This window comes from Mirounga angustirostris, unplaced genomic scaffold (assembly GCF_029215605.1).
Source record: "Mirounga angustirostris isolate CCGP_5_RB_7025 unplaced genomic scaffold, mMirAng1.0.hap1 SCAF_3, whole genome shotgun sequence".
Classification (NCBI taxonomy): Eukaryota; Metazoa; Chordata; class Mammalia; order Carnivora; family Phocidae; genus Mirounga; species Mirounga angustirostris.
The window spans coordinates 109704263-109715048 of record NW_026991711.1 but is presented as its reverse complement, the minus strand read 5'-3'; the positions used below and the strand labels follow the sequence as shown (position 1 = coordinate 109715048).

General features: G+C 35.8%; 1 pseudogene; it reads left to right on the top strand.

The window, feature by feature from the left end:
* The first annotated feature begins 7733 nt into the window (after positions 1-7733).
* LOC123839137 (large ribosomal subunit protein P1-like) lies at positions 7734-9707 on the top strand (annotated as a pseudogene).
* The last annotated feature ends 1079 nt before the right edge of the window (positions 9708-10786 follow it).

Below are 10786 nucleotides of genomic sequence, written 5' to 3'. Positions count from 1 at the left end.
TGAATTATTTTATTTAGACCTTAAAGAAAAGAGTAATTTTAGTGCCTAGAGTACTTGGGGCTTCTTTGGTTATAGGTGCAATTGGAGGTTTCTTAAAATTGAAGTATAATATCCCAAATCAAGTCCAAAGCATGACATTTAATCTCTGTCCTTTGAGAAGAGATACAGACAGAGTGGTATTTTCTAGATTTTACTTCTCCTTTTGTTTACGAACATTAAAACATGACCATCTTATTCCTAAGCAAATGCAATAATAAATGATAGTTCTTCAGAATAAAATTTATTTTCTTTTATATTTGGCTTCAGAACTTGTTATAGAAAATCTTTTTTTAACTTATATATGAAATTTAATAAAAGGAAAAAGAATATATACTAAGATTTCTGATAGGAAAAAAATGAAAAATATTAAGGAGATACTTATCCAAGTGATTTTATAAATTATCTCTTATGCATCTCACAAGTTTGACATCATTTCATATTAGGTAAAAGAAAAATACCTATATATTGTACTAAAATACATATATGCCACTCTGCTTACTTGTGCTCTCTCTCTCTCTGTGTCTGTCATATAAATAAATAAAATCTTTAAAAAAATGGAAGTTCTAATTCTGATGTTTTAATTTTTAAAATGAATTGTAAAAAAAATCTAGGCTCTGATTACAGAGTCATACTTTGTAAGTTGTTTAAAATGAATAGGACTTTTTCTACAATGACAAATGTTTGTATCATTTTAGAATATTCTAAAATAAGATCACATTGTTGATAAAACTACCAGAAACAAAGAGTTAATTCTTTCATTGGTGTGTGCCTAACAAAAATAAAATTACAGCAATCACTCATGGTAACACTGATCACTTAAAGTTGTAAAGGATCTTTGTCTTTATATTTACATTTGATTAAAAAATAAAAATCCACTCCCCAGATGCCACTTTTTTTTCCTTTTAAACCAGAATGACATATTGATTCAGGTGCTTAATTTTTAAAACATTTTCTTCTTGAGAAATTAGTCTTCATCAGCTCCTCCACTGTACACAGTTGGAATTCATACTATTCTACCTAGGAGCTTAGCTTTCGACTTTTATTCTATGGTCTTCAGCTGTGAGAAAAACTGCTGCTTGTTTTTCTTTGCAATCATTTCCTTCCAAGTAATCCCTTTTCCTTATCTTCCTAATACTGACTAAGCATTATATTTCTACTGTATTTTTTCAAACTATTTTATTTTTTGCTACATTGATTTTCTCTCAAGGCCATATAATATACTCATTAACCATGTACTATTCTTTGTTCCACATGGCAGGTTGGACTCAGTTTAGGTAGGGGATATACTTTGAGATACTCTTTCCAGAGCAGGCCTGCATTTTCTTTGATTCTGCTATCCTGTTTCACGCAGGTTCCAAGTGACAATGAGTCATTTTCTAGTTCTTTTGTTCAGGATTCAAAGTGTACATAGAAGTGGAGATTAATTCTTAAAGGGAGGTCAAGACTTTGGCCAACTTCTATCAATATTTCTTTTTTTTTTTAAAGATTTTATTTATTTATTTGAGAGAGAGAGAGTGAGAGAGAGCACATGAGAGGGGGGACGGTCAGAGGGAGAAGCCGACTCCCTGCTGAGCAGGGAGCCCAATGCGGGACTCGATCCAGGGACTCCAGGATCATGAACTGAGCCGAAGGCAGTCGCTTAACCAACTGAGCCACCCAGGCGCACTCTATCAATATTTCTAAGTAAACAGTGTAGATATTTATTAAAAAGTTGACGGCTTTTCAAAAATACTTTGCCAAGAAGATATGTATTATTTTATACATATCATTGATTTAATCTATAAGCACCTCAGTGATTATTCCTGATTTACAGATGAGTGTACTAAACCTGAAAGAGGTTAATATCACCCCAAGTTTGCACAGTTAAGAAGTAGCAGATTCTAGATTCATCCATGTCAATTGCCTTTGAGCCTGTATTCTTAAACACTGGGCAACACTGATTCCTCAGAATAGTAAATATGAGTGGTGATGCATCACTTTTCTACAAGATTCATCACTTAAAAAGTGATAAAGGCAAATAACACACACTAATATTTTAACTGAAAAAAAAAAAAAAGATTCCATTGTATAACTTTCATTTTTGTTTTTTTTCCCTGCTTTTGGCTTTTACTTTATTCTTTAAAATCTTGTGATCTCAGTCAACCAAAGCCCTGCTTTGTTTTATTTTAAGAATTTTTCTGTTTCTATAATAAAAGAAAAAGCTTTAAAAAATGGTTTGTTTGCCTTGACCTAAACAAATTCATGCTGCATGATATTGGAGGGGAAAACATAGTGAAGAGATTATTTCATTCTTACCAACCCAGATCATTTGTTCAGTCCAGCTGTAGAATGTGCCCATACGATACATGTGTATTTTAGTTTACTCCTATTTGGCTAAATAATTTTATCTAAGTTATTAAATTTGCTTAGTCTTGGGTGTGTCATTTGTAAAATGAGGCTAAAATTTCTTGTTGCACAGAGGATTGAGGGAGACAATATAGGAAAATCTCCTTAGAGGTATAGAAACCTGTTAATTGCTTTTATGTGTCCCCTACACTGACTTCCTGCTCCCTGTACCTCAAATGAGTCAGATGCCCTCCCCATAATGCACTACACAATTGTCAGCCCAAGCCACAAGCCATGAACCAGCCTTCCCTCCTCCAACTTCTCCACTTTCTGCAGACCTCCTCTCACTCTGGCCTCATTTGGCTTGACTTTGTACTTCTGGTGACCTTAGCATTTTGACTTTCTTGGTCACCATTTTTTATTTGCTGACTTTTCATAATTAAATTTACAGTGACTGTATATCACCCCATGGGATCCTGGTGGGAATTTCCTGTTCTTTCATTTTTAATTTGTCCCTGTGGATCCCAAATCTAACCTTCAATCCATGGGCAGCTCCCTCGTTAGGGCATCTCAGACCCTGTATCCATTGCCTTGTCAGGGAAACATTGAAATACCTATCCTTTTATGCCACCTTGTTGGTGTATTTTAACACTTGAAAAAGAAAAAAAGGCTTATCTTGATTTATTTCTAGAGTTTTCAGTACATAATTGTGTATTGTTTTCTTAGTGGTCCCTCGGGATAATATACTATACATTATGTGACTTAGAGTCTACTGGTATTGATGTTTTATCACTTTAAGTGAAGTGTAGAAAGTTACTTTCATTTAGATTCCTTTACCTTCCCTTCTTTTACAAAATCGTAGACTTAGTTGTTTCTTCTACATATCTTAAACAATACATCACATGGTATAATTTTTCCTTTAATCATCAAATATGTATTAAGACTCATGAGAAGAAGGATAGTCTGTTGTATCCAGTCTTATTTTCACCCATTCCAGAGTTTTTTTCTTTTCTTTTCTGAAAGAGTAAACCTTCTTCTGTGATAATTTCCTTACTGTTTATAGACATTTCTTCAGTCACTTTTTAATGATAGATTTGCTAGTGACAAATTCTCTTTGGTTTCCTTCATCTGAGAATGTCTTTATCCTAAAGGATATTTTCATCAGATGTAGAATTTGCAGTTATTTTTATTCAGCACTTGAAAAATGTCGTGCCACTTTTTTCTGGCCTTTATGGTTTCGGATGAGAAATCCTCTGTCACTTGAATTAGTGTTCTCAGATAAGCAGTGCATCATTTCTCTCTGCTGCTTTCAAGATTTTTCTTGTCTTTGGTTTCAGAGGTTAGATTATGATGTGTCTTGTCCTGGATTTCTTTGGGTTTATCTTATTTGGGGTTTGCTCAACACAACTGCACACAGAGAAACACACACATATATACATGTATGTGTAGTCACAGATCTCCTTGAAAAGGAAAACCACAGCTCAAGGGTATTGAGTCTAAAGACATTGTGGGTTTAATTTTCAATCTTTGTAAGTCATACAATTGGATAAACTTTAATAAATTAATGGCCTGTAAATTTTTTTTAAAGACTTTATTTATTTATTTGAGAGAGAGAGAATGAGAGAGAGCACATGAGAGGGGGGAGGGTCAGAGGGCGAAGCAGACTCCCTGCCGAGCAGGGAGCCCGATGCGGGACTCGATCCCGGGACTCCAGGATCATGACCTGAGCCAAAGGCAGTTGCTTAACCAACTGAGCCACCCAGGCGCCCAATGGCCTGTAAATTTAAAACTAGTCCAAGCTGAAAATAATGATTGCATCTGTACTACTTCTGAAACACAAATGACTCTAAGCATACAATTAAGCTCTAATACCGATTTTATAAATAAGTTATAGAGAAGTTGGGAAAATTTATCTGTAAATGAGTATTTGATTTGAGACTAATATTCAGTTTTGTAACTTTAAAAAATAATCTGGAGAATTTCTTGAGAAAGGATATCTTTTGGAATGAGTCAAAATTTATTTTTGGAAATTGCTGTCAAGACAAAATTGAAAAGCAATACTTTTATATGTAGTTGGTTGAATTTTCAAGACCATAAATTCAAATGTACAAAATGAGAAATTTCTTTATGTGTCTAATAGAATTTTACTTAGTTTTTGTACAGCATTTCCTCTATTGGTAGAAAAATAATCTACTGATTCAAAAGAAACTCATGGCTTCTAGTGTTTTCGTGATAAGTATTTAATCAGTTCAGTAATTTTGACCTTCACCTTTCCTCCTATTTTTGCCAGATGGTAGTCTAAACTCAAGATCAGGTGTTAAATGGCACACTTAAAAGAGTAAAGGAAGAGAATATGAAGATGGGATTATTTACAGAGGTATGGGTAAAGTTAAGGGGTATCAATAGGGGATGATGAATCACCAGGGATTCGGAGAGGGGGAGGTTTCCTATACCTGTTTCTTTAGAAACATCAGGAAAGGCAATACCTGGAACCTAGTGAAAATGAATAGTCATAGATCATGGAGAAGAAGGCAGTCACTGCCAAAATTTGTCTTATGAGGAACAGATAGAGTGAGTTGAGGTATGGAGGGAGTAGGTGGAGAATATAAGTAAAAACCTTGACCTATTTCTCCTTCCCACTCTCTCTCTCTCTCTCTTATGTCTTGCCAGTACTTATTGTCCAAATCCAAGCATGAGCCAAATGGCAACAAAGCCTAAATGAGACAGTCTATACAAGTAAACCTCTAGGTCCAAGGCAACACAGAAAAGAACAGATCTGGAGAGATAAATGAGAAATTTCAGTCAAGGGCTCACATATTATTCTCATATAAAGGAAAAATGTCTCATCCTCACATCAACAGCATCTTCTTGACTTCTACTGTGGTGTATAATTCCCACTGATTTTTTAATCATGGGCTCTTATTTCCATTGTTCAAGTTTTGGGTCCTGTGCCTTCTATCAGGTCAGGCTCCACACTCAGCACAGAGTCTGCTTGAGATTCTCTCTCCTTCTCTCTCTCTCAAATAAATAAATAAATCTTAAACACACACAGACACACACACACACACACACTTTTTTCAAACAGGTCAGCTATTCAAATTTAAAAGTGCCTTGGTTTAAAACTATAGGATGAGATAGGAGTTTTTAAAACAGTCTCTTAAGAAAGTTGGCTGGCACAAAATAAAATTAAAAAAAAGAAAAAAGAAAAGAAAGTTGGCTGGTTATTTTGCTTTCACTGTGTCCCCCACCTCCCAAGCCCCATCTACACAAGGAATGCATGCCATTAAGTTAATAGGTAGATCCAGGAGGCAAGAAAAAACCTATGGAAAAAAAATCAAGTCTGTTATCATTCCCTGGTATTGTTGTGTCACATATAGTTGAGCAAATAGGCTTACTTTGGCAAGTTTTACCCTTAGAAATTCAGAATGGTATACAGATTAAAATCTATAGTGCCAAAAGTGCTTAAAGTTAGTGTCTATTTTTTTTTTAAGATTTTTTTTTTTTTTTTTTTTTTTTTTGACAGAGAGAGACACAGCGAGAGAGGGAACACAAGCAGCGGGAGTGGGAGAGGGAGAAGCAGGCTTCCCGCGGAGCTGGGAGCCCCATGCGGGGCTCGGTCCCAGGACCCTGGGATCATGACCTGAGCCGAAGGCAGGCGCTTAACGACTGAGCCACCCAGGCGCCCCTTAGTGTCTATTTTTCTAAGAAATAATTCTGTAATAATGGAAGCAATTTAAGTACCCCACCACTTTACTTGTACACCAGTATTGTACATTTAAAAATGAATTAATAATAGTATCTGCATACATCTTCTGAATAAACATTTTGAAAATTTTCCCGTACTACATAAATCTCATCAACACAATACGTTCATTAGAGACTTTGGAATACTACAAAAAATGTTTTTATAGTTTCATCTCTCTTGAAACCAACTTTACATTTTACTTTGCTTTAAAGTGATTGTACAGAGAAATAAGTTAGGAATTATAGATTTTGGACCGCAGTCATAGAAACATAAGTTACAACTGTATTTGTGAAAACTGTTCTCAGAGAATTTTTTTTTTATGCTCTCAGAGAATTTAAATGTTCTATTGAAATTACTTTTCTCAGCAAGGTAAAGAAGAGAAGGTCAAAGCATGTTTACATTCTGGTGCCCACAGGAACACAGCGAACACACGGTACTGTGGTAAACAGGGCCATATAGGGCAAGGTTTCTTATAATTTCACTATCCATTTTCTGATCCTTGTTACCTTGACTACAGATCATCTTTCTAAAATTATTAGTTAATTGTAAGTAAACAGAGTCAAAAAATTTAACAGGTTGATTGCTAGTCTTTCAAATGTAATATTTTAACTACTTAAGTCCCCAAAATGTGTTTGTAATGGTTTGACTACTACAAATATAAACTATTTCAAATATAGTTTAACTGTTAAATATTTAAACTATGTAAATTATGAAATATATTAGTTCATCTAAATCATATCTATGAAAGAATTTACCAGCTTTGTGCCAATTATTCAACGATATTCATATAGCAGGGGATTTCCTGTTGAATAGAGAATATTTGGGCTATTTTTTGCTATAGTGTATGAAATAATAGTCTCCTCTTTCATATTTGATATATCTTATTCAAACACAATTCAATGATTGATTTTTTGACAATAACTAAGAGAGCTTCTTTAAATTGATGCACTAAGCTGAACTTAATTCAAACTCCAATCCCCTTCTCCTGAAACTAATGAAGCAACCAATCAGACAACTAGAAAAAACAAAGACAAAATTATCCACTGCATAAACAACCATCTAGAATAATCGTTAAATAAATAAGCAGTAATATCGTGATAGTCTCTAAATCTTAAGTAAGAGCAATGCCATTCTTAAGCTAAGTCATTTGGAGAGATTTTTTTCTAAAAATCAGTTCTATATAGATATAGATGTTGAATATAGAAATATATCTATAAAGATAGATAGATTTAGAAACACATGTATTTTATGTGTATTTGTATGTATCTAACTTCAGAGGGTTTCATTGAGTGATTTCCTTTACATAACAACCTGAAGTGACAAAGTCATAGTGATGGAAAACATAACAGTGAGTGCCAGAGGTTAGAGGTGGAAAAAGGGAATGGCAATTAAGGAGTAATATGGTAATATGAAGGAAGTTTTATGTGTGTGTATGGTAATGGAACAGTCTGTATCCTGAATGTAGTTTTGTTAGTCAAATCTATATATGTGACAAACTTTCATAGAACCATTCTCCCTACTCAGTGTCCACACACACACGAGTACGTGCAAAACCTGAGAAATTCCAATAAAGGTTTGTAATTGAATTAATAGTATTGTCCCAGTGTCAATTTTCTTTTTGACAATGCACTATGCTTGTATAAGGTATTATCATTGAACAAAGTTAGAGGAAGAATACATGGGAAATCTTTGCACTATTTTTGCAACTCCTTGTGAGTCAAACTCTTTCAAAATAAAAAATTAATTTATAAAATTGACCTGGGACTGACAGAGATATTTGAATTAGCAGAATGGTCATATAAAAAGTATTATAACCATATTTTATGTGTTAAAAAGTTAAGTAGAGAGGAGCGCCTGGGTGGCTCTGTCGGTTAAGCATCTGCCTTCAGTTCAGGTCATGATATGAGGGTCCTGACCAGGTCATGGTCTCAGGGTCCTGGGATTGAGCCCCATGTCAGGCTCTCTGCTCAGCCAGGAGTCTGCTCCTCCCTCTCCTCCCCCCACTCGTGTTCTCACTCTCTCTCTCTCTCAAAAAATAAATAAAATCTTTTAAAATAAATAAATAAAAAGAAAGTTAAGTAGAGAACAGGTAGATATAAAATTGACCCAAATCAAACTTCTAGAGAAATGAAAATGAGATAAAAAATACACTTCATTTTATAATTGTACTATGATTATGTAAGAGAGTATCTTTATTTTATGAAATTACTAGTTTCAAATTATTTTAAAATATTTTTAAAAGAGATGGGGCGCCTGGATGGCTCAGCGGGTTAAGCGTCTGCCTTCAGCTCAGGTCATAATCCCAGGGTCCTGGGATCCAGCCCCATTGAGGGGGAGGCTCCCTGCTCGGTAGGGAGTCTGCTTCTCCCTCTCCCTCTGTGCTGTCTCTCAAATAAATAAAGAAAAATCTTGAAATAAAAAAAGAAACAAACAAAACATTTTTAAAAGCGAAAGAAAATGGGCTTAGAATTAGTACATGATTTCCATGGTCTTATAAGTATTAATGTCAAAGGCTACCCAGCATTCTTGCCAGAACAATACACTGTCTTGAAGTGACTCCCTTTCTTTTTTCTTTTTAAAATTTAATTAGGTTCCTTCTCTTACATTAGATGACTTACTTTATTTCAGTTTATATTTTCACTGAGAAGTCATGAATCCATATACAAATTGAAGTTTTTCGAGTTGTCAGCTCCCTCTTATACAAGATAAGAATAGTAGAAATACGCTGGCTTCATTTATTCTCTACGATTTATTCAAATGAACGATCTAAGAATTTTTAGTAAATTATTGTATTGCCGATCTCCTGGCAAGCTTGTCTGATACTGTAAAATCTGAAAAACTGTTTCTGAACTCTGAGTAGAAATCTGGTATTGGTGGCAAGGAACTGTATGACCCCATGACAACACTCTCCTAAAAATGTTGACAAATACGACCCACATGATGGGGTACTTCAACAGGAACCTTATAGCATGTTAGTCTTTCAGTAGATTTGCTTTTAGGACAATTAAATTCAAGATGCAGTTTCATTTGATGCTGCATTTTGAATAAAAAATGTTATTTATGAGGTTTTTAAAAAATCATGGCCAGTCTTTCCCTCAGCTGCCGCTGAGGTGCTGGGTCCTTCCAAGGAAGCTAAGGCCGCGTTGCGGTGAGCCCCTCACTTCATCCGGCGACTAGCACGGCGCCCGGCAGCGTTCGCTCAGCGCTCGCCCGCCCTCTGGCCTCGGTCTCGGAGCTCGCTTGCATCTACTCGGCCCTCATCCTGCACGACGATGAGGTGACGGTCACGGAGGATAAGATCAGTGCCCTCATTAAAGCAGCTGGTGTGAATGTTGAACCTTTCTGGCCTGACTTGTTTGCAAAGGACCTAGCCAACGTCAACATTGCGGGCCTCATCTGCAATGTAGGAGCTGGTGGACTGGCCCCAGCAGCTGGCGCTGCCCCAGCTGGAGGTCCTGCTCCTTCCACGTGGCTGCCCCAGCTGAGGAGAAGAAAGTGGAAGCAAAGAAGGAACAATCTGAGGAGTCTGTTGATGACATGGGCTTTGGTCTTTTTGACTAAACCTCTTCTATAAGCTGCTCAATAAAAAGTTGAACTCTTAAAACAAAAATAAAATAAAATTAAAAAATAAAAAATAAATAAAAATCATGGCCATTAAAGGGAATAGAAATCAACTGTAAATAAGTTCTTTTAATAATCACACACTGTGGGGCGCCTGGGTGGCTCAGTTGGTTAAGCGACTGCCTTCGGCTCAGGTCATGATCCCGGAGTGCCGGGATCGAGTCCCACATTGGGCTCCCTGCTCAGTGGGGAGTCTGCTTCTCCCTCTGATCCTCCCCCTCTCATGCTCTCTGTCTCCCATTCTCTCTCTCAGATAAATAAATAAAATCTTAAAAAAAAAAAAAAATCACACACTGTGTATCAGGCACTGTTCTAAACATTTTATATTCATTATCTTGTTTAATTGAATGAATTCTTTCAACAGTGATACTCTTGGCCATCATGAAGTTGAAAAATCTGAGGCTAGAAACACTAAAGTGACTTGGTCCAAATCACACAGCTAGTAAATGGAAAAACTGGGATTTAATCCACAGTCTGTCTGACAAGAAACTCTGCCATTAGTGAATACATCCATGCTTCTGTACACTGTCTGAATGAACAGTTCATTTGGATGTTTCACTGGCAACTCAGATTCAACCAATAGTGTTGTTCAGGAAATGCCGCTGAATCCTAAATAACATTTTCAAAACTGAAGTTTGCATTTTCACTAAATAGCAACCCATCCCGTATTCCCTAATTCTGATTATATCACAGTCAACTTTCTAATCACACTAGTGAAACATGGCAGGTCGTTAGTTTTTCTTTTTCCTTGGGACCCCTATCTAATCAGTGCTATCTTCTGTGGATTCTGCTTAATTGGTAGCTCTTTTACTTTGTACTTTCTTTATTTCCAAACCTTTTATTTTCTACCATTCTGTGATTTCTGTTTACCCCACTTTTTGCATGTCTTCCAGTGTTCATATTGTCTGTGTTTTTTTGGGCCAATTGGGTTTTATTTATAGTCATAATTCCTTTCCACCAAACACATATCCACAGATTCATTCTACCAGCCTGGAAACAACAGATTTTATGTCTATACTTCAGTGGTTACCTCTAAAATGTAATATGCGTACATGG